The sequence below is a fragment of the Erythrolamprus reginae genome, chromosome 4 (assembly GCF_031021105.1).
Source record: "Erythrolamprus reginae isolate rEryReg1 chromosome 4, rEryReg1.hap1, whole genome shotgun sequence".
Taxonomy (NCBI): domain Eukaryota; kingdom Metazoa; phylum Chordata; class Lepidosauria; order Squamata; family Dipsadidae; genus Erythrolamprus; species Erythrolamprus reginae.
This window is the reverse complement of record NC_091953.1, coordinates 8,204,504-8,225,333: the sequence shown is the minus strand read 5'-3', so window position 1 is coordinate 8,225,333 and position 20,830 is coordinate 8,204,504. Positions and strand designations below refer to the sequence as shown.

Here is a 20,830-nt window from a genome sequence, read left to right as displayed (position 1 = left end):
GAGGTCAACCGTGGACAGTCTAAGGGTAAAATGTTGGGGATTAGGGGATGATACTACGGAGTTCGGTAATGAGTTCCACGCTTTGACAACTTGATTACTAAAGTCATATTTTTGAAAGTCCAGTTTGGAGCAGTTAATATTAAGTTTAAATCTGTTGTGTGCTCTTGTGTTGTTGTGGTTGAGCTGAGGTAGTTGTTGGCAGGCAGGACGTTGTAGCATATAATCTTGTATCACACTACAGTACAAGGTTTCTATTCTCTACCCTAGTGTTTCCCAACCTTGGCAACTTGAAGCTATTTGGACTTCAACTCCCAGAATTCACTAGCCAGCATTCGCTGGCTGAGGAATTCTGGGAGTTGAAGTCCAGAGAGCTTCACGTTGCCAAGGTTGGGAAACACTGCTCTACCCTACTGTCATTCGAGGACGGTCCTCATCCCAAATCCAAGACCAACCCTACAGCCATCAATCTTCCAAAGCTCGCCCAGGACGGGCTCACTAGCAGCCGCTCGCAATGAAACCGAAAGGAACGAGGCGCAGGTGGGACGTCAAAGTGAGGCTCCGCTCGGAGTTCCCGGAGGGGCGCGGCGGGGCTCCTCCCTCCCGCTCTCCGCTGCTCTCCCATTGGCCGGGAGCGAAGGGGTGGGGCTGCCGAGCCGGGAGCGCCGAGCCCAGCCGAGTGGAGCCGAGCTTCCCCCCCCCCTCACGAAAGGAGACCCAACTCCGACCGAGTTTCCCAATTGCCAGGGGCGGCTCGGTGCGCGCAGTCCCAGCCCCGGCCCGAGCGCAGGTGAGCCCGTTGGAGGCGCTGCCCAGGTGGGTTTCCGTGGGCGTGGCCAGGCGGTGGAGGGAGGGGGCCGTGGGGGGGGGACCCCCCTCCCCACATGGCCGGTGAGGGCAAGCCGCTTCCCCAGCTGCAAAAGGCGAGGGTCGCCGGCGGCTTTTCCCATTGTGTGTTTGTGAGAGAGTGAGTGAATGAGAAAGGGAGAGAGAGAGGAAAGAAAGAGAGAGAGAGGAAGGAAGGAAGGGAAGAAGGAAAGAAAAGAAAGAGATTGAAAAAGAAAGAGGGAAAGAAGGAAAGAAGAGAGAAAAAGGAAAGGAAAGGAAGAGAGAGAGAGAAAGGAAGAAAGGAAGGGAAGAAGGAAAGAAAAAGAGAAAAAAGAAGAAAGAGGGAAAGGAGGAGGGAAGAAAATAAAAGAAGAAAGAGAGAGAAAGGAAAGGAAGAGAGAGGGAATGAAGGAAGGAAGGGAAGAAGGAAAGAAAGAAGAGAGAGAGAAAAAGAAAGAGGGAAAGAAGGAAAGAGATAGAGAGAAAAAGGGAAAGGAAGAGAGGGAAAGGAAGGAAGAAAGGAAAGAAAAAAGAACGAGAGAGATGAAATGAAGACAGCAAGGGAAAGGAAGCAAGAAAGGAAGGAAGGGAAGAAGCAAAGAAAAGAAAGAAAGAGGAGAGAGAGAGAAAGAAAAAGAATAAAAGAAAGCGGGAAAGAAGGAAGGAAGAGAGGGATAGAGAGAGGAAGGAAAGGAAGAGGGAAATAAGGGAAGAAGGAGAGAGAGAGAAAGAAAAGATGGAGAGAGAAAGGGAAGGAAAGGAAGAAAAAAGTGAGAGAGAGAGAGAGAAAGAAAGAAAAAAAAAAAAAGGAAAGATGAAAGAGAGAGGAAGGAAGGAAAGAAAGAAGGAAGGGAAAACTTGCTCTGCCAAGCTGCCTTCCCCAAGCTGGTGCTTGCAGGATTCCTTTCCTCCCTGGGTGTCAAACTGACTCAGAGCGATGGGAGTTGCAGTATGAGATGGGATCACTTTGGGTTGCAGCCAGGTGAACGGTAAACTATGGTTTGCCGGGAAAGTCTACATTGAATCGGGGCTAAGTTCACCCAACTCAGGGGATCCAGAAAAGAACCACACTGTGCAGGACTTGTAGTGGGAATGTGGTTCTTAAACAGGATGCGGTGCACAAATTTTCTACATGTATACACTGTACATGCTTTCATTCTTAAAGCCTGCTTAGAGAAGCGGTATATAAGTCCCGTATGAAACGATATGTATGAGCCTTAAGTGCTATTGCTAAATACCCGTAGTTTTTGCAGACACTGCTGGTTTTTAAAAGCTGCTGTGCAAGTTCTATGAAATTGTTTTGGGACGGACTGGGTTTTTTTTTGAACGGTTGCTGGTAATTTATTACCGATTTGTTGGATTTATATTCCACTTTTCTTATGGGACATGAAGAGGGACGGGATTCCTTAACACCCCCCCCCTCCTCTTTAATAAAAATCTCAGTCAAACCCTAAGAGCGTTGATTGAGTCAAATAACTTGATCCTCTAAAACAGTATTTCCCAATCTCGGCAGCTTGAAGGTGTCTGGACTTCAACTCCCAGATTCCTGGCAAATAATAGAATAGAAACATAGAAACATAGAAGACTGACGGCAGAAAAAGACCTCATGGTCCATCTTGTCTGCCCTTATACTATTTCCTGTATTTTATCTTACAATGGATATATGTTTATCCCAGGCATGTTTAAGTTCAGTTACTGTGGATTTACCAACCACATCTGCTGGAAGTTTGTTCCAAGGATCTACTACTCTTTCAGTGAAATAAGTAGTAGATCCTTGGAACAAACTTCCAGCAGACGTGGTTGGTAAATCCACAGTAACTAAATAGAATAGAATAGAATAGAATTATTTATTGACCAAGTGTGATTGGATACACAAGGAATTTGTCTCCGGTGCAAAAGCTCTCAGTGTACATACAAGCAATAAGTCATAACTCATGATCACACTCATAAAATACAATCATCATAAATTATAAGATTATGCTCTCTGGTAGTCCTGTTGTTTTTTATTATTGACTATTAATGCAGGTCACATTACTGTATATACATTTTGTCCAAGCAAAATTTATTATCAACAACTTTAACGATAATTAAATAATCTACTGCTCCCAGAAATCCAATCTGCATTAGATCAGGAGGGCTGGCTGAAAGGCATTCTATTGGATTATTATCATTATTACTATTATTATTACTATTTATTAGATTTGTATGCTGCCCCTCTCCGAGGACTTGGAGTGGCATTATTCATTATTTGTTTACCAGAGTGATGGCATTTGGGGGAAAAATGTTCTTTGATGTGCAGTGCTCTGTAGTGACATTTTGAGGGTAAGAGTTAGAATAGAATAGAATTCTTTATTGGCCAAGTGTGATTGGCCACACAAGATATTTGTCTTGGTGCATATGCTCTCAGTGTACATAAAATAAAATATACATTTGTCAAGAATCATGTGGTACGACACTTAATGATTGTCATAGGGGTCAAATAAGCAATGAAGAAGCAATATTAATAAAAATCTTAGGATATAAGCAACAAGTTATAGTCATACAGTCAACATGGGAGGAAATGGGTGATAGGAATGATGAGAAAAACTAGTAGAAATAGAAGTGCAGATTTAGTAGAAAGTCTGACAGTGTTGAGGGAATTATTTGTTTAGTAGAGTGATGGCGTTCAGAAAAAAACTGTTCTTGTGTCTAATTGTCTTGGTGTGCAGTGCTCTGTAGCGACGTGTTGAGGGTAGGAGTTGAAACAATTTGTGTCCAGGATGCGAGGGGTCAGTAAATATTTTCCCCGCCCTCTTTTTGACTTGTGCAGTATACAGGTCCTCAATGGAAGGCAGGTTGGCAGCAATTGTTTTTTCTGAAGTTCTGATTCTCCTCTGAAGTCTGTGTTGGTCTTGTTGGGTTGCAGCACCAAACCAGACAGTTATAGAGGTGCAGATGACAGACTCAGTGATTCCTCTGTAGAACTGGATCAGCAGCTCCTTGGGCAGTTTGAGCTTCCTGAGTTGGCGCAGAAAGAATGTTTTTGATGTTAGGTGACCATTTTGGGTCTTGAGATATGATAGAACCTAGAAATTTGAAGGTCTCTACTGTTGATACTGTGTTGTCTAGTATTGTGAGAGGTGGTAGGATTATTCCTGATCTGACTGATGTTGAACTTCGCCTCAGGTAAGGATCTCCACTTTTGGCAACTTGTGGACTTCAACTCCCAGAATTCCCTCAGCTAGTTACAATTTGAAGTCCACAAGTCTTAAAGTTGCCTTGTTTTGGACACCTGCCACCCTTATAAATCGGTTTTGCCACCTGGAGTTTCCCTTTTGATGCTGGACAGCTCCGTTATATCGTTGATGGAGGAAACGTTGGCTTTTACAAGTGGTCCTTGAGTTATGGCCATAATGGAGAGGTTCAATTATGGCAGTGTTTCGCAATTACAGTGGTACCTCTACTTAAGAACTTTGTTCCGTGACCAGGTTCTTAAGTAGAAAACTTTGTAAGTAGAAGTAATTTTTCCTATGGGAATCAATGTAAAAGCAAATAATGCGTGCAAACCCATTAGGAAAGAAATAAAAGCTCAGAATTTGGGTGGGAGGAGGAGGAGGAAGAAGAGGAGGAGGACAGTCGCTGCCCAGAGCGAAGGGAGCGTTTCTTTTCTCTGGGCGCTGGCAGAGGTTTATTCCCTCTCCAAGCGCCCAGGGAAAGAGAAATGCTTCGTTCGCTCTGGACTGCCAAAGCCTCCTTAACCGCCACCAAAATGCTCCTCTGGCAGTCCAAAAAAGCCTGAGATGGCTTGGAATAAAGGGGGAATGGCAGGAAACTGGTTGGGCCTTTGTGCCACTCTCAAATTTCCTGGGAATTTTTTCCGGGCTCGGGTTCTTAAGTAGAAAATGGTTCTTAAGAAGAGGCAAAAAAAATCTTGAATACCTGGTTCTTATCTAGAAAAATTCTTAAGCAGAGGCGTTCTTAAGTAGAGATTCCACTGTATTTTCTGTTATGCTCCCCCTAGGAAGAAGTAAACATTTCATGCACCCACCAACTCTCCGCCGGGACAATTGTTTGCAATATTCAGCACATTTTCACTGAAAAAACTCCAAGCGGCTTATCAGTGTGATTGGGGTGTAATGTGTTTAAGCAACGCCATAATTTATTTGGCTTCATGCTGTCTGCTGCCAACATTTTTAGACAAAGTCTAAACCAGTGTTTCCCAACCTTGGCAACTTGAAGATATCTGGACTTCAACTCCCAGAATTCCCCAGCCAGCAGATGAGGAACAAATTAATTAGGAAGAACAAATTAGGAAGCACCATATCCACCCCCATCCCAGTTAAAAACGGTGTTCCCTAAGGTAGTGTACTGGGACCAATGCTCTTCATTCTCTACATCAATGACCTTGGCGATTGCACCACAAGCAACTGTGTCCTCTTCGACGACGATGTAAAACTCTTCAACACCACCGATAACACAACTACTCTCCAAAAGGACCTGAACTCTGTTTCTGAGTGGTCTAACACATGGCAACTCCAAATCTCAACTAGCAAATGCTCTGTCCTACACATTGGGAAGAAGAATCTGAACTTCAAATACGAACTGAATAATCAAATTATCACAGATAATCCCCACTCAGTTAAAGACCTTGGTATACTAATAACAAAAGATCTAAGTGCCAAAGCCCACTGCAACAACATAGCCAAGAAGGCTTCAAGAGTTGTAAACCTAATCCTACGTAGCTTCTGCTCTGGCAATCTCACACTACTTACCAGAGCTTACAAAACTTTCGCCAGACCCATCCTCGAATACAGCTCATCTGTTTGGAACCCATATCGCATCTCAGACATTAACACCCTTGAAAATGTCCAAAGATACTTCACCAGAAGAGCCCTTCACTCCTCCACCTGAAACAGAATTCCTTACGAGACTAGACTTTCAATCCTGGGCCTAGAAAGCCTAGAACTAAGACGCCTTAAACAAGATCTAAGCATTGCCCACAAGATCATATGCTGCAACGTCCTGCCTGTCGGCGACTACTTCAGCTTCAACCACAACAACACAAGAGCACACAACAGATTTAAACTTAAACTTCCAGAGGGCTGGAGCCCACACCGAGAAGGCTCTTCCCCTAGGCCATTGATGGGATCTGACCGGTTGGTGGGACTCATACGATTTGCTGTTTGTTATATAGAGATGGTGTTTTTTTTTGCCGGAACCTGGTTATATAAGCGAAGGTTTCTGGAAAAATGTTGTAAATCATGGTCAGTTAACCATGACGGGGACTTTGATAGTGTCAAGCATTACCTCTAACCAACCTTAAGCCGAGGCCATTTCGTAGCTTATGAATTCCTTTTCAGGGTTGAACCTCTGTGTTTTCACTCTTGGCATAGAAAAGAGAAACAGAACTCTGCAAAACTTGTCTAGCAGTGAGTAAACAGTGAGCAAAATGCTACAGGTGAAAGGAGGAAGCTGTTGCAAGTTTATAATCCTCTTTACAATGAAAACAAGTCAGCAAATTAAGAAAAAGGCGATTTGGTTATTTTGCGGGCTGTTTTTTTTTGTCTAGAGCCATTGTTGCCTGTGGATGCATTTTGTGGTCTTTAATGAGACATAAAGGAAAGTTTTCTCCTGCTCTGGCTGTCCCAAAGCAGGTTTTATTTGTATTTCTTTTTGGACCAGGCTACCTCCGGAACCGCCTGCTACCACACGAATCCCAGCGACCGATAAGGTCCCACAGAGTTGGCCTTCTCCGGGTCCCGTCGACTAAACAATGTCATTTGGCGGGCCCCAGAGGAAGAGCCTTCTCTGTGGCGGCCCCGGCCCTCTGGAACCAACTCCCCCCGGAGATTAGAACTGCCCCCACCTTCCCTGTCTTTCGTAAACTACTCAAGACTCATTTATACTGCCAGGCATGGGGGAGTTGAGATATTCCTTCCCCCTAGGCCATTACAAGTTATGCATGGTATGTCTGTGTGTATGTTTGGTTTTATAATAAGGGTTTTTAGTTGTTTTATTAATTGGATTGTCACATGCTGTTTTTATCATTGTTGTTAGCCGCCCCGAGTCTACGGAGAAGGGTGGCATACAAATCCGATAGATAGATAGATAGATAGATAGATAGATAGATAGATAGATAGATGGATAGATAGATAGATAGATAGATAGAAAAATAGAGAGAGAGAGGGGAGAGGCAGATAGGTAGGTAGGTAGGTAGGTAGGTAGGTAGGTAGGTAATTGCATTTATTGAAATAATCCAGGTGGTTTTATTTATTTACTTACTTACTTACTTACTTACTTACTTACTTACTTACTTACTTACTTTCTTACTTACTTATTTATTGGATTTGTATGCCGTCCCTCTCCGTAGACTCGGGGTGGCTAACAACAGTAATAAAAACAGCATGTAACAATCCAATACTAAAACAACTAAAAAATCCTTATTATAAAACCAAACATACATACAGACATACCATGCATAAAATTGTAAAGGCCTAGGGGCAAAGAGTATCTCAGTTCCCCCATGCCTGGCGGCAGAGGTGGGTTTTAAGCAGCTTACGAAAGGCAAGGAGGGTGGGGGCAATTCTAATCTCTGGGGGGAGTTGGTTCCAGAGGGCCAGGGCCACCACAGAGAAGGCTCTTCTCCTGGGTCCCGCCAAGCGACATTGTTTAGTTGACGGGACCCGGAGAAGACCCACTCTGTGGGACCTAACTGGTCGCTGGGATTTGTGCTGCAGAAGGCGGTCCCTGAGATAATCTGGTCCGGTGCCATGAAGGGTTTTATAGGTCATAACCAACACTTTGAATTGTGACCGGAAACTGATCGGCAACCAATGCAGACTACGGAGTGTTGGTGTAACATGGGCACGAATCCCAGCGACCGGTTAGGTCCCACAGAGTTGGCCTTCTCCAGGTCCCGTCGACTAAGCAATGTCATTTGGCGGGACCCAGGAGAAGAGCCTTCTCTGTGGCGGCCCTGACCCTCTGGAACCAGCTCCCCCCAGATATCAGAGTTGCCCCCACCCTCCTTGCCTTTCGCAAGCTCCTTAAAACCCACCTCTGTCGTCAGGCATGGGGGAACTGAAATTTCCCTTCCCCCTAGGCTTATAGAATTTATACATGGTATGCTTGTATGTATGAGTGGTTCTTTAAATTGGGGGTTTTTAGATTGTTTTTAATATTAGATTTGTTTACATTGTCTTTTTATATTGTTGTTAGCCACCCCGAGTCTTCAGAGAGGGGCGGCATTCAAATCAAATCAAATCTAATCTATATATATATATATACATATATACAGAGCTGGAGGGATCAGGTCTGGTGGCTCATCTATTAATTCTCTGCCTTACAAGGCAGAAGCTGCCAGATCGAATCCCAGTAAGGAAGGGTATATATATATATCTGGGAAAGCCCATGATTGCTCTCGCAGCTGCATTCTGCACGACCTGAAGTTTCCGGACACTTTTCAAAGGGAGCCCCATATAGAGAGGTTTTCCAACAGTTAATGGCAGGTCTCTCCTAGTTTTTCCCTTTTTCTATTTAGCCACTTCCAAGTCAGGAATAGGATTCTTTGTTTCTTTGTCCCTTCTGCATTTTGACAAGGACTTTTAGGGAGTTTTCTCTTCTCAGCAATAATTCATGATTGACTTCACCCAGCTCTCCTCAGTTATGGTAGCCTCACCTAACATGTGGCAGGTCAGGTGCATTTGATTATTTTTTTTGGTGAGTGTTGAAAGAAGAGGCAAGCGAAGTAATGAAAATATATTGGAATTTTCCCATGAAAAGGATGGGGAGAGGGAGGGAAGGAGAGAAGGAAGGAAGGAAAGGAAGAAGAAAGAAAGTAAGAAAGAAAGAGGGAAGGAAGGAAGGAAAGAAAGAAGGAAGGAAAAACAAAGAGAAGGAAGGAAGTAGGAAGGGAGGGAGAGAGAGAGAAAAAAATAAGTAAAAGAGGAGGAATGGCTGGAAGGAAAGAAAGGAAGGAAGAAAAGAAAGAAAGAGGGAGGGACCGAAGGAAGGAAGAAGCAAAGAAGAGAGGGAGGAAAGGAAAGGAAGAGAGAAGAAGAAAGGAAAGGGAAGGAAGGAAGTAGGAAGGGAGGGAGACAGAGAAAAAAGATTAAGGAAAAAAGGATGAATGGTTTTGGAAGAAAAGAAAGGAAGAAAGAAGGTAGGAAAGAAAGAAAGAGAGAGGGAAGTAAGGAAGAAGGAAAGAAGAAAGAAAGAGGAAAGGAAAGGAAAGGAAAGGAAGAAAGAAGGAAGGAAAGAAGGAAGGAAATAGGAAGGGAGGGAGGGAGAGAGAAAAAGATTCAGGAAAAGAGGATGAATGGTTGGAAGAAAAGAAAGGAAGAAGTAAGGAAAGAAAGAAAGAGGTAAGTAAGAAAGAAGGAAAGAAGAAAGAGGAAAGGAAAGGAAGAAAGAAAGAAAAAAGGAAGGAAGGAAGTAGGGAGGGAGGGAGGGAGGGAGAGGAAAAAAGATTAAGGAAAAGAGGATGAATGGTTAGTTGGAAGGAAAGAAAGGAAGAAGGAAAGAAAGAGGGAGGGAAGTAAGAAAGAAGGAAAGAAGAAAGAAAGAGGAAAGGAAGAGAGAAGAGAGGAAGGAAGGAAGTAGGAAAGGAGGGAGAGAGGGAGAGAAAAAAAGATTAAGGAAAAGAGGATGAATGGTTAGAAGGAAAGAAAGGAAGAAGAAAAAAAGAAAGGAGGAAGGAAAGTAAGGAAGAAGGAAAGAAGAAAGAAGGAGGAAAGGAAGAAAGAAGAAGGAAGGAAGTAGGAAGGGAGGGAGGGAGAGAAAAAAAGATTAAGGAAAAGAGGATGAATGGTTGGAAGGAAAGAAAGGAAGAAGAAAGAAAAGAAAGAGGGAGGGAGGGAAGGAAGAAGGAAAGAAGAGAGGAAGGAAGGAAGGGAAGGAAGGAACTAGGAAGGGAGGAAGAGAGAAAAAAAGATTAAGGAAAAGAGGATGAATGGTTAGTTGGAAGGAAAGAAAGAAGGAAGTGGAGGGTGCATGGGATAGGAGGAGAAAGGCAAAGGGATGGAGGGAGGGAAGGACGAGGATGTAGAGAGACAGAAGTGAGGGATGGAGATGAAGAGAAGATGGATAAATGGATGTGGAAAGGTAAAGGGAGGGAAGGAGTGAAGGCAGGGGAAAGCGAGGAAAAGAAGGAGAGAGGGAGGGAGGAAGGTCGCTCTGTTCAGACCTGGAGAAAGCAGATAAGGAGCCATCTGCTTCCTTATTTGCTGGTCCTTCCAAAATCCCAGTTCTTGCCTTTGTGTTTTGTGTACTGATTGCTTAATTGTTTGCAAGGTTATTTCTGCGGAAAATGTTTTATGCACCTGGCTGGTGATGGAGTATACCACCAACTCAAAAAGACCAGCATCTGTCATGATTAGCATCAGCAAACTTTTATTCTTCAGCCTGTAACATTGCCATGAAAGTCAACCCCGATTTTGTCCTTCAGAAATGCTAAATCGCTTACCTTAATTTTTTCATGCTCTAATAATGAAAGGAAAACTGCAACACCAACAAAAACTCTTGTGTGATTTAGATGCGTTCCCAATAATTATAGAAACATAGAAACATAGAAGACTGACGGCAGAAAAAGACCTCATGGTCCATCTACTCTGCCCTTTTACTATTTCCTGTATTTTATCTTACAACGGATATATGTTTATCCCAGGCATGTTTAAATTCGGTTACTGTGGATTATTTTGTTCAGGGGTGAAATGCTCTCATTTCAGGCGTGTCTGCTGGTCATTGTAGAGGCAGAAGCAGTAATGGGCTGCTGACCCCACGGTTGGCTAGGGTTGCATCCCATAACAATAACATCAATAACAATAACAGTGAGTCGAAAGAGACCTTGGAGGTCTTCTAGTCCAACCCCCTGCTTAGGCAGGAAACCCTAGACTACTTCAGACAGACGGTTATCCAACATCTAAAACTTCTAACGTTGGGGCATTCACAACTTCTGGAGGCAAGCTGTTCCACTGATTAACTGTTCTGACTGTCAGGAAATTTCTCCCTAGTTCTCAGTTGCTTCTCTCCTTGTTTAGTTTCCACCCATTGCTTCTTGTTCTACCCTCAGGTGCTTTGGAGAATAGGTTGACTCCTTCTTTGTGGCAAGCCCTGAGATATTTGAACATTGCTATCATGTCTCCTCTGGTCCTTCTTTTTATTAAACTAGCCATGCCCAGTTCCTGCAGCCGTTCTTCATTTGTTTTAGCCTCCAGTCTCCTAGTCATCTTTGTCGCTCTTGTCTGCAGAGGGCCGGGGCCACCACAGAGAAGGCTCTTCCCCTGGGTCCCGCCAGACGACATTGTTTAGTCGACGGGACCTGGAGCAGGCCGACTCTGTGGGACCTTATCGGAGGTTGGGATTCGTGCGGCAGAAGACGGTCCTGAAGGTATTCTGGCCCGATGCCATGTAGGGCTTTATAGGTCATTACCAACACTTTGAATTGTGACCGGAAACTGATCGCCAGCCAGGGCAGGCCGCGGAGTGTTGCCGAGACGTGGGCGAATCTGAGAAGCCCCACGATAGCTCTCGCAGCTGCATTTTGCACAATCTGAAGTTTCCGAACACTTTTCAAAGGTAGAGAGCATTGCAGTAGTCGAATCTCGAGGTGATGAGGGCATGAGTGACTGTGAGCAATGACTCCCTGTCCAGATCATAGTTTGATAAATGAAATTTGAATCTGAAATATTTCTTTATAGGAAAGAAGGAAGGAAGGAAGGGATGGAGGTGGGAAGGGAAAGGAAGGGAGGAAGGAGTGTTGGGCTGCAGAAAGTATCTTAGAATGAACCCAGGGAAATAAAGATTAGAAAAGAGAGTTGTTTTCAGACTTGCAAGAGTCTGTTACCATAAGCTTACCCTAAAAATAGTTTTAGGACTCATGACTGGACTACTATGATTCTTCTCTGGGCTACTTCAAAGGGCTTCCTTTGACAGTGTTAAACTAAAGATTTATAATTGAAGTCTTGAGCTTTATTATGCAACTATTGCCATAAAGGCTTCAAGAGTTCTTAACCCAATCCTACATAGCTTCTGCTCTGGTAATCTCACACTACTAACCAGAGCATACAAAACTTTCGCCAGACCAATCCTTGAATACAGCTCATCTGTCTGGAACCCACACCGCATTTCGGACATAAACACTCTAGAAAATGTCCAGAGATACTTTACTAGACGAGCCCTTCACCCCTCCACTCGCAACAGAATACCCTATACAACTAGACTTACAATCCTAGGTTTAGAAAGCTTAGAACTACGTCGCCTTAAACACGACCTAAGCATAGCCCATAAAATCATCTGCTACAACGTCCTTCCTGTCAATGGCTACTTCAGCTTCAACCACAACAACGTATGAGCATACAACAGATACTAACTTAAAGTAAGCCGCTCCAAACTCGACTGCAGGAAATATGACTTTAGTAACTGAGTAGTTGATGCCTGGAATTCACTACCTGACTCTATAGTATCATCACCTAACCCCCAAAACTTTACCCTTAGACTCTCCACTTTTGACCTCTCCCGATTCCTAAGAGGTCAGTAAGGGGCGTGCATAAGTGCACCAGAGCTCCTTCCGCCCCCTGTCCTAATGGTTTCTATTTTACTAGTATCATGTATATAAACATTGTTATATCTTTGTATACTACCAATACGCACTTGACAAAACAAATCAATACAATAAATATGGAGAGTGAAAGGATGAAGATGAAACAAGGTGATCCAGATGACAGTTTAGTTAGTGTAATATATATAACCCATAATGAATGTTAGGGTAAGGCCAGGTCCAAGGCAGCACCCTGACATCAACAGTTCAGGGTACACCCTGGGACTGAGATCTGTGAACACACACACAAACTTTCTCCCTCTCTCTGTAGAGTAAATCTTTCAGTTCGCTTGTGTTGTTTTTCTGCACTAATTGCAGGTTTTCTAGTATTACTAATAAAACTAGTTTATCAGGAGCTGTGGGCTTGAATCTCAGCCGACAAGCTTTCTAATTCAAGTATCAGCCCCAATGAAGCCTCCCCCCCATCTTCCTCCTCCTCCTTCCTCCTCCTCCTTCCTCCCAGAGTTTATCTATTTATTTATTTATTTATTTTATTTATTTATTAGATTTGTATGCCGCCCCTCTTCGTAGACTCTGGGCGGCTAACAACAGTAATAAACAGCATGTAACAAATCTAATGTTTAAAATAATTAAAAAGCCCTTATTAAAACCAAACATACACACAAACGTACCATGCATAAATTGTATAGGCCTAGGGGGAAAAGGGTAGTTCAGTTCCCCCATGCCTGACGACAGAGGTGGGTTTTTGAGGAGCTTATGAAAGGCAAGGAAGGTGGGGGCAATTCTGATCTCCAGGGGGAGTTGGTTCCAGAGGGTCGGGGCCACCACAGAGAAGGCTTTTCTCCTGGATTCCGCCAGACGACATTGTTTAGTTGATGGGACCCGAAGAAGACCGACTCTGTGGGACCTAACCGGTCGCTGGGATTCGTGCGGCAGGAGGTGGACCCGGATGTATTTACAAGCCTTGTGGTCTTGGATATACAGTGATACCTCGTCTTACAAACCCCTCGTCATACCAACTTTTCGAGATACAAACCCGGGGTTTAAGGGTTTTTTGCCTCTTCTCCCAAACTATTTTCACCTTACAAAACCAAGCCGCCGCCACTGGGATGCCCCGCCTCCAGACTTCTGTTGCCAGCGAAGCACCCGTTTTTGCGCTGTTGGGATTCCCCTGAGGCTCCCCTCCATGGGAAACACCACCTCTGGACTTCCGTGTTTTTGCGATGCTGCAGGGGAATCCCAGCAGCACAAAAACGGGTGCTTCGCTGGGAATGGAAGTCTGGAGGTGGGGTTTCCCAGCGACGGCAGCCTCAGCGAAATTGCAGCATCACAAAAACACGGACGTCCGGAGGTGGGGTTTCGATGGATGGATGGATGGATGGATGGATGGATAGATTAGATAGATTAGATAGATAGATAGATAGATAGATAGATAGATAGATAGATAGATAGATAGATGATTAGATAGATTAGATAGATAGATAGATGATTAGATAGATAGATAGATAGATAGATAGATGGATGGATGGATGGATGGATGGATGGATGGATGGATGGATGGATGGATGGATTAGATAGATTCAAGTCCCAGTGGGTATGGCTAGCTGATGAGGCCAAAATAAGGCCGAAATAGATCTATCCTAGTCTCCCTTAATTTTCAAATTCAGCAAAAAACATGTGACATATATCTACATACATATACCCATGAAAATCTACGAAAACACACACATATACATAATGGTCTTGGTATATTCGGGTTTCTTCCCATGTAGGAAGAAACCCGAATATACCAAGACCATCATACCTGTACCCGTGAAAATCTACGAAAACATATATATACATACATGCATACATACATACATACATACAGACAGACAGACAGACAGACAGATAGATTAGATAGATGATTACATAATTAGGTAGGTAGGTAGGTAGGTAGGTAAGTAAGTAGGTAGATAGATAGATAGATAGATAGATAGATAGATAGATAGATAGATAGATAGATAGATAGATAGATAGATAGATAACCAACTGGTGATCTTTCCTGCTAGTTTCCACAAGCAAAGTCAATGGGGAAGCCAGCAGGAACTCAACAGTCCTAATCAAGTGATGTACTTGAATTCAAATGACTATAATGTATTTATGTAACAACAGTAACTCTGGATTGTTGGAACTGCCGTTGCTATGCAGCAGCAGGCTTTATGACCACTTGATGGCTAACAATGAAAGTTCCGATCCCTGTATATGAATGATGAAGATTGACCATCTCCTGTGGGCTCCAGTAGGACTTTCATTCAAGTTGAACTCAATACTCTATACTGCTTTTCACATTTTGTGTTCAGTGAGTAGATCTTTACTCTAAACCCGGGGGGAGGGGGGGGAGAATATATTTGAAGCACAGAATCAAGCGTTTTATGTGTAGCATAGAATCGAGATTGGTATCATTTTAGAAGGCCTTGGTAATACAGTACCACACTTGGAATACTGCAACCAGCTTTGGTTACCATCATATAAAAAGGTGTTGAGACTCTAGATCAGTGAGATGGCCGACCTTTTTTCCATCGGGTGCCAAAAGAGTGTGCACACTTGCTATTGCGCATGTGCAAGTGCCCACACCCATAATTCAATGCCTGGGGAGGGTGAAAAGAGCTTCCCCTGCCCCTTGGAGGCCCTCGGGAGGCCGGAAATGGCCTGTTTCTCAACTTCTGGTGGGCCCAGTAGGTTCCTGTTTCGCCCTCTCCAGGCTCCAAAGGCTTCCCTGGAGTTGAGGGGAGGGTAAAAACATCCACCACCACCCCGGAGGCTCTCTGGAAGCCAAAAACACCCTGCCAGAGCCTCTGGGCGATCCACAAATCAGCTAACCCATGCCATAGGTTCTCCATCACTGCTCTAGATCATGATGGTAAACCTTATTTGGTTCATGTGCCAAAAGGGTGTGTGTGGTCATGCTAGCATGTGGTTCACATGCTCATCCCTCCATGCATGTGTGCGACCCCCAAGCATGCCCACAGGCCTTTCTGAAGCCCCAAAGATTTAAAAAATCATGCGTAGAAGCACAAAATCACTGAAATTGCGCATGCGTGAGTGTCCCTTTGTGAGATTTTGGTGTGTTTTTGCTTCCTGTGCATGCACAGAAGCAAAATCACACAAGGGTGTTGGGCTGAGTCCTCGGAGAGGAGTGGCATACAAATCTAATAAATTATTATTAATAATTATGTGTGCACAGGCACATGCGCGCATGCCCGAATCAAGAGGATTCTCCAGGCATTGACCACTCTGTTGCTGAAATTGTATTTTCTGCCATCAAGTTTGGTTTGGTTTACCTTAAGTTTGTATCTATTGTCAGGGTGTCCAGCAAACCTGGGAAATGGAATTATTATTATTATTATTATTATTATTATTATTATTATTATTATTATTAATATTTATTAGTCTTGTATGCCGCCCTTCTCCGAGGACTCGGGGCGGCTCACAAAATACAATACAATAACGTGTACAATCTAATAGTTAAAAACTCTTAAGTTAAAATCCCCTTACATTTTAAAAAAAGAGTCAACTAACTCAATTGCATCTACACATAACATTTAATGGTCAGAAAAAAGAGGGGGCACGATCTAACTGCCCCAGGCTTGGCAACATAGATGGGTCTTAAGGCTTTTGCAAAAGGCGAGGCGGGTGGGGGCAGTGCGAATCTCTGGAGGGAGCGGATTCCAGAGGGCCGGGGCCACCACAGAGAAGACTCCTCCCCTAGATCTTGCCAGACAATATTGTCTGGTTGATGGGACCTCGAGAAGGCCAACTCTATGGGACCTGATCGGCCACTGGAATTTTATCAGGGAAATCGGCAGTTCGGGAAATATCAGGGAATTATCAGGGAATTCATGGAAAAAATGAAAACAAGTCTCCGGAGAGGGGCGGCATACAAATCTAACAAATTATTATTATTATTAAATGGAATAAATCAGGGGGGAAAGCCAAACTGCAATAAAATATTTAAGTCAGGGAAAAATCATGTAAAAAAAAAAACCACGGATCATGGTGCCTGGCAGAATCAAGCAAAGTTATGGCAACAACTTGCTTCCTCAGCTACCGATATTTCTCCATGGCTTAGCTGTTTGGTATGACATCATCTACGACCGCGACTTAATTATATTGCAAGTTACAGGGAAATATCAGGGAATTTCAAAATGCTTTCCCCCTGGACACCCTGAGTTTGTACAGTAAGACCTCACCTATCGCTGGTGTTACATTCCAGACCCGGCCGCGATAGGTGAAATCCGCGATGGGGAATTTATCGACTGATAGTACTTATTTAAGTATTTATATTTTAATTGTTTGGTAAGTTTTCATTGTTTTAAGTGTTTATAAACCCTTCCCACACAGTATTTATTTTAGATACAGTATTTAAATACAGTATTTACAATTTTAGATTTTTTTTTTTGGAAAAACCTGCCGATCGAGTTCCGCGGGCTGTTTAAATCTGCCGATCGACTTCCTCAGAAACCCGCGAACCAGCGAAGATCCGCGAATGATTTTTCTCATTAATATTTCTTGAAAACCCGCGATGAAGTGAAGCCGCAGTAGGTGAAGCGCGATATAGCGAGGGTCTACTGTACTCGTGTATTGTTGTAGTTGAAGCTGAAGTAGTCATTGACAGGTAGGACATTGTAGTAGACAATTTTATGTGCTACGCTTAGATAAGATCTGACACGGCGCAGTTCTAAGTTGTCTAAGCCCAACATTTCAAATCTGGTAACATAAGGTTTTGTGTTGCGAGCAGTGGAGTGGAGGATTCTTCCCGCAAAATATCTCTGGACCCGCTCAATTGTATCCATGTCCGATATGCAGTGTGGGTTCCAGATGGATGAGCTGTATTCGAGAATTGGTCTAGCAAAAGTTTTGTGGCAAATCTGTGGCAAAGATTAGGTTCTATTAAGACAGTCTGTCTAGTTGCAATATTTGTTCATGTTAACCTGGCTGTGATGACAAACTGAGTAATAGAGATAACTAACCGCATATTATTGTGTTTTTTTAAACTGCAAGAACCTGACTGCATGAAGAAATACCAGCCTAGGGCAATTATTATGGCTGCAGTGAGCTTAGCATGCAAATACTACGGGTTGTGGCTTGCAAACCTTTATTCTTGAAATTATGGGGTGTGAACGATTCATGCTTAATAGGAAGAGGAATTTCCACTTGTATAATTTCCAGGTAATCAAATTAGCAAATACAAGTCATATGCTGCTTTTTTTCTTTCTTTCTCTAGCCAGCTAAATAAAATTTGCTCGAGGGATTGAAATATGGAAAGTTCTTGAATCTCCAAAAGGAATTACTCTTGCTTATTTTAATGACTTCTGTATTACAGTGTTCCCTCGATTTTCGCGGGGGATGCGTTCCGAGACCGCCCGCGAAAGTTGAATTTCCGCAAAGTAGAGATGCGGAAGTAAATACACTATTTTGGGCTATGAAAAGTATCACAAGCCTTCCCTTAACACTTTAAACCCCTAAATTGCAATTTCCCATTCCCTTAGCAACCATTTAGATTATTATTCACCATGTTTCTTTATTAAAGTTTATTAAAAAAATATTTATTAAAGGTGGACGAAAGTTTGGTGATGACATATGACGTCATCGGGTAGGAAAAACCGTGGTATAGGGGGGGGGAAACGCAAAGTATTTTTTAATTAATATTTTTGAAAAACCGTGGTATAGACTTTTCTCAAAGTTCGAACCCGCGAAAATCAAGGGAACACTGTATTATCAGACCTGAATCTTGGAGAGAAATGAACTTTCTTATCAAAAAAAGTATACATTTACTATACAGGGGGTCCTCGACTTAATGACCACAAATGAGCCCAAAATTTTTGTTGTTAAGTGAATTGTTTGTTAAGTGAGCTTTGGCCGATCTTACGACCTTTCTTGCCACAGTTGTTCAGTGAATCACTGCCCTTGATAAGTTACTAACCTGGTTGTTAAGTGAAGTTGGCTTCCCCACTGACTTCGCTTAAGCTTTCTAATGCTGCGACCCCTTAATACCGTTTCTCATGTTGTGGTGACCCCCAACCATAAGTCTAGCGCCAATTCTCCCAACAGAGCTTTAACCTGATTGGCAGGAAGGTCAGAGGGACACCCCCACTGTAAACGCCTGATTGGTCGGATTGTAAAAATAAGTTCCAAGGCGCCAGAATAGAAGCTTTAGTTCCTAACACCATGGAAGATTTGTCTTTTCCCACGGTTTTGGTGACCGCTGTGAAACGGTCGTTCGATCCTCAAAGGGGTCCCGAACCCCAGGTAGAGAACCACTGGATTAGAAGGTTGCAAAATGGGAATCACATTATCCTGGGACATTGCAACAGATTCTATGGAACTGGTAGTAAACTTGTCAAAGGTTGTGAAGTCAGCTTCCTTGCTTCCCAATCCTGATTGTTTAAAAAAAAGTGGATAAAGAAAAGACCTGGTCATGGCTTACAAGTGGAACACTCAAAAAGGAGACAGAAGGACTAATACTGGTGGCACAAGAACAGGCCAGTAGAACGAATGCTGTTAAAGCCAGAATTGAAAAGTCCACAGACATTCTGAAGTCCAGATTCTGTAAAGAAACAGATGAAACAATCGATCACATACTCAGCTGCTGCAAAAAGATCGCACAGACTGACTACAAGCATAGACACGATGCTGTGGCACAGATGATCCACTGGAACTTGTGCCGGAACTACCATTTACCAGTGGCAAAGAACTGGTGGGATCATAAGCCCGAAAAAGTGGTCGAAAATGAGCAAGCAAAACTACTGTGGGACTTCCGACTTCAGACTGACCGAATTCTGAAGCATAACACACCAGACATTGTGATCGTGGAGAAAAAGAAAGTATGGATCATCGACATCGCAATCCCAGGGGACAGCAGAATTGAGGAGAAGCAGCTAGAGAAATGAGTGAAATACGAAGATCTAAAAATCGAGCTGCAACGATTCTGGCATAAGCCCGTGAAAGTGGTCCCAGTGGTACTTGGCACGCTGGGCGCAGTACCAAAGGATCTCAGCGGACATTTGAAAACCATCGGAATTGACAAAATCTCCATCTGTCAATTGCAAAAGGCTGCTTTACTAGGATCGGCAAACATAATTTGCCGCTACATCACGCAGTCCTAGGTGCTTGGGAAGCGCCCGACTGGTGATGAAATATGAAATCCAGCATAGTGATCTCGTTTGCTGTGTTGTACTGAAATAATAATAATAATAATAATAATAATAATAATAATAATAATAATAATAATAATTTGTTAGACTTGTGTGCCATCCCACTCCGAAGACTACTTGCTCAAAACAAGCAACTGAGTCATTTATGAGGCTTGCAGATGTCTTGCAGATACAAACAGCGAACCAGTAGTATTCAAAGTAACATTTACTGTTTGCACCAAGTCTTAATCCCATTTATTAAACACCCACGTGACAAATAAGTTGGACAGATAATCTCATCAAAGATCAGCTTGAGTTAACAGTTTAGCCAGGGCTGCCCGTGATAAGGTTTATCGAATGAAACTTTTCCTGGGCTGTTGGTGGCGTTATCTTTATTGCTTAGTCCTTCTTTGCTTTTAGATAGGTAACTAGGAGGAAACTGAGAGAAGAGAATCAGAAGATTAATGCTGGTTTATTTAGAAACATGCCAGAATTGCTTCTTGATCAAGGATACTTTGAATTTCCTGCGCATTTATCTATGCAGTTCAGGCATGGGAAAAAGTTGGTAGTGGCTTCAGACATTTATTTATTTATTTATTTTGTCCAATACACAATAATACACAATGAAGTAATAGAGGATATATTTGTGTAAAATGTATTAAAGAAAGAAGAGAAGAGAAAATATAGGAATAAAATATATCTATCAGAGAACAGCAGAAAAGATGTAGGAATAGAAGATATATGAGATATCGGAGAAATAGGACATGGGATGGAAGGCACTCTAGTGCACTTATGCATGCCCCTTACTGACTTCTTAGGAATCTGGAGAGGTCAATCATGGATAGTCTAAGGGTGGATAGTCTACGGGTAAGGCTCGACTACTGTAACACTCTCTACATGGGGCTACCTTTGAAAAGTGTTCGGAAACTTCAGATCATGCAGAATACAGCTGCGAGAGCAATTATGGGCTTTCCCAAAAATGCCTATGTAACACCAACTGCAGTCTGCATTGGTTGCTGATCAGTTTCCGGTCACAATTCAAAGTGTTGGTCATCACTTATAAAGCCCTTCATGGCACCAGACCAGGGTATCTACGAGACCGCCTTCTGCCGTACAAATCCCAGCAACCGGTTAGGTCCCACAGAGTGGGCCTTCTCCGGGTCCCGTCAACAAAACAATGTCATTTGGCAGGGCCCAGGGGAAGAGCCTTCTCTGTTGCAGCCCCGGCCCTCTGGAACCAACTCCCCCCGGAGATTAGAATTGCCCTCACCCGCCTCGCCTTTCATAAGCTCCT

At 43.2% G+C, this 20,830-nt stretch overlaps 1 protein-coding gene across 7 annotated transcripts in view; it reads left to right on the top strand.

Moving 5' to 3' along the window:
- The first annotated feature begins 539 nt into the window (after positions 1-539).
- The window catches only part of SYTL2 (synaptotagmin like 2), an 84,153-nt gene continuing 63,862 nt past the window's right edge, over positions 540-20,830 (top strand). For 3 of the 7 annotated variants that reach the window (XM_070749567.1, XM_070749565.1, XM_070749562.1), the window contains exon 1: positions 540-787. The gene's annotated coding sequence lies outside the window, so the exon portion shown is untranslated. Of the gene's footprint in view, positions 814-20,830 lie in introns of all 7 variants that reach the window. The other 4 variants (XM_070749564.1, XM_070749561.1, XM_070749566.1 and 1 more) reach the window with 4 other exon arrangements.